Source organism: Pteropus alecto, unplaced genomic scaffold (genome assembly GCF_000325575.1).
Source record: "Pteropus alecto unplaced genomic scaffold, ASM32557v1 scaffold14, whole genome shotgun sequence".
NCBI lineage: Eukaryota > Metazoa > Chordata > Mammalia > Chiroptera > Pteropodidae > Pteropus > Pteropus alecto.
In genome coordinates, this window is record NW_006436810.1 from 6,751,122 (window position 1) to 6,755,041 (window position 3,920).

At 39.5% G+C, this 3,920-nt stretch overlaps 1 pseudogene; it reads right to left on the reverse strand.

Annotated features, from left to right (window-relative positions):
- Positions 1-2,272: 2,272 nt before the first annotated feature.
- LOC112481292 lies at positions 2,273-2,388 on the reverse strand (annotated as a pseudogene).
- Positions 2,389-3,920: the final 1,532 nt, after the last annotated feature.

Genomic DNA, 3,920 nt, shown 5'->3' on the forward strand with positions numbered 1-3,920 from the left:
AATGTTGCTGTGAATATTGGTGTACAAGGATCTGTTTGAGTCCATACTTTCAATTCTTTTGGTTATACACCCAGAAAGGGAATCACATGTCAATTCTATGTTTAACTTTCTAAAGAACTATCATACCTTCGTGATTGTTATCTGTAGCCAAAGATTAGAACACTGGTGTGTCCAGCCTGCCTCTGACATCCTAAGAGAGTACTGATTGGTAGTTAGTAAATATTATTGAATGAATTTCTTCATTAATTGCATTGCAGCCCAATGAAGTTGTTATTGTCACAAAGTCGAAAGACTTGTGGGTGGATTAATGTAGTCAGTACCCTTTTGAAAACTCCAACAAAGCGTCTCACGGTCATAAGAAATATCACCTCAACTGCAGTTCCTCCCTTCAGTTGAAATGTGTCCCCAGTAATTTATTAGTACTGATCATTTAAGTATCAGAGTTTCTGAATGATTTGCTTTGTAGATAATAAATTAGACCTGATTCAAGACTCTTCCTATCATAATGCCATATCTATCATGATACCTATTATTATTCCTGTCACAATACTAGTGCTCAGATATTTCTTCTTGAATAGGAAGGAGAGTGTGTTGCACATGTGAATGTCTTCCATCTCATAAACCCGCGGCCTCCAACCTTTTTGGCACCAGGGACCAGTGCTATGAGAATCTAATGCCTGATGATCTGAGGTGGAGCTGAGGCGGTGATGCCAGCGCTGGAGACTGGCTACAAATACAGATGAAGCTTTGCTGGTGCTTAACACCTGCTATGAGGCCTAGTTCCTAACAGAACAGAGAGCTGTACTTGTTCACGGCCTGGGGGTTGAGGACTGCGGTCATAAAACATTGTTAAACTGCCTGCTGATAGCCTCACAGGAGATCCCCTGTACGTGAGGAATTCTCTCTCTCTTGCTACTCCACAGAGTACTTTCTCAGTATTTTCACATGGTCCTTCAGTCCGTGAATGGATAAACTGTAACACATTCAGACAATGGAATATTACTCCTTGGTAAATAGAAATGATCTGTCAAACTATGAAAAGACATAAAGTAACCTTACATGCATATTACTAAGTGAAAGAAGCCCATGAGAAAAGGCTGTATGATTCCAACTATGTGACATTGTGAAAAAGGCAAAAATAGGGAGACAGTAAAAAGACCGGTGGTTGCAAAGAGTTGGGAGAGAGGAGAGAGAAATAGATGGGGCACAGAGAATTTTTAGGGCAGTGAAGATACTCTGTATGATACCACAATAATGGACGCATGTGATTATAAATTTGTCTAAACCCATAATATGTACAACGCTAAGAGTGAATCCTAATGTCAACTATGAACTTAGGGTGAATATGATGTGTCAGTGTAGGTTCATCAGTTGTAACAAATGTACCACTCTGGTGGAGGATGTTGCTAATGCGGGAGAATTGCATATGTGAAGGCAGAAGGTATATGGGAAATCCTGTACCTACCCCTCAATTTTGCTGTGAACCTAAAACTGCCGTTAAAAAAAAAAAAAAACAATAAAAACAAAACTAAACTAAAACCCTCCTTTAACAGTATTTGGCACAGAGCCTGGTACAAGATAGGCATCCAATAAATATTTGTTAATGACTTAATGAATGAATGGATGAATTTAGACAAGTACATGTACTCCTTGCCATGGCCAATGCATCATGAAGGGTGTGAAATACTAGTTCAATGTTTGGTACTATTTCGAAGTTGACATCAAAATGGGAAAATTCCCCTAATCCTTTGGGAGATGCCAGCAAGAAGGGGCTGTAAGAGATATGAGGGTCCTTATGACTGAGAGTGGACCGAGTGGCCTCAACACAGAGGCTCTGTCAGAGGTCACTAAGGGTGCAGTAATGGTGGGAGACAAGAAATGTCATTTAAGTCACAAGACTCCTGTTTCCTTTCCCTCTCTTGCATACAGATCCCAAGACCTGCAGGTTTTCTCCTGTGCTGGGCTGTTGAAAATCTATCCAGATATGAAATAATGTGTCGTTCCGGCATATTTACTTAGAATCCTATCTACAGACAAATTGTGTAAAGGAAAAAAAATTTATGAGTCAGTTTCCAGATTTGTGAGTGTTTTGAAGATTACATCAATGGATTTCCATAGAATGAAACCACAAGCTTCCTGCCAATTGTCTGGATTCACAAAGGTCTATGTTGCTTTCAACGAATGAGGAAGAATTCGTAAGTATATTATCTATAGACATCCATGAACTTTAAAGGGCATTTACTTTTTTATTTTTATTATTTATTATTATTTATGCCTACAGCGCCTGGTCTCCCTAGATGGTCTCCCATCCAAGTACTAACCAGGCCCGACCCTGCTTATCTTCTGAGATCAGATATCAGGTTTGTTCAAGGTGGCATGGCCGTAGACCATGGACCATGCGTGACTCCACTGGGGTGCGAACCCAGGAACTTCTGCGTGTAAAGCAGACGTGCTAACTGCTACACCATGGAACCACGTCCAAGGGTATTTAAAGGCCAGATCTCCACTCTGCTTTTCTCCTATCTTTATATAAACGTAATGGTTGATATATAGAAAAAGAAGCTGAATTACTGTTTATTATGATATATATAAAATCCCTCATTTAATTCTCACAACAATCCTTTGAGGCAGATACTATTACCTTCCACTTTTACAGATGTGGAAATTGAAGCTGAGAGGTTAAATGACTTGCCTGAAGTCACTAATAAGTGGTAGTAGCATCAACATTCAAATTCAGAGCTAACTCTAAATGTCACATTCTTGTTACCATACCATTATACTCCATAAGAGAATTGCAGGAGTGAAGTTAAATAAAAATATTAATGTTTGGTTGGGAGGAGAAAAAGGCCAGTCATAAATTGTAATGTCAGTCCAAGGTAGAGACTGGAGTGTAGCGGGTGGGGTGATTTGCATAGGTTATAAAACTGATAGGTGGAAAATAGGATATGAACTAGCATGAAATGAGGGCGGTGCTTGTCTTGGGGCTTCTTGGGGTGGAGAAGCAGTGAAGTGGGTGGAAGGATGTCGACACTGTCAGTACCCAGGGGGAACTGTACTGTATAAAAATGCACCTGATCAAACTGGGAAGCATACTCGCAGCGTAAATAGAGTAAGTACCTATTTTAACCCACAGGCACATACGAGAAGCTGCATAAGCAACATCTCACACATGGTAGCCTTAGAAAAAGGTCTATTGAATCTCAATTTTAAAAGACTAGAATACTAGACCAATAAAGACCAGCCCAGTAAAGACTAGAAGATTTGATTTCCATAATTGCCACGTGCAGTTAATAGACTCAAAATATTTGTTCAATTAATGAGGATGAAAGAAGGCACTAGAAGTGACAGGGAAAAGGTTTACCAGGACAAAGTGAATATTAAAGAAGCTTTCACATTTGTTTTACATACATCAACTCCTTTAATTCTGGTATCAACTCTCTCTATATTTTCAGTCCCATTTTAAAAGATGAAGCAAAGAATTAAGTAACTTATTCAAAGTCATAAAACCAGAATCAAGCAGATCTTTCTGGATCCAAAGGACATGCACTTAGTTATTACATCACATTCTAATATCTGAACTTACACTGGGTGAAAAAGCATAGCGATTGCTTGTGCTGAGAAATGATGGAGACTGTATAGAGCAACTACCTCACCAACAGGTAGTGAGAATTTGGGTGTCTAAATTATTGCTACAGAAAATCCTGCTGTCCTGTGTGATGAAAAGCTAATGCACTAGAAATTGTTCCAGGAAGCCTTGTGTCTTGGGGCTGGTCACACTTTGTATATTGATTTTTGTCTCAAATGACCCTATAATTTTCAATGGGACAACGACCTTGAATATTGCTAAGATCGAGAAAGCGAGTTTAGGTGCAGTCTCCGTTTTCAACTATTCTGGACCTTTCCAGGGGAGGGCACTCTCT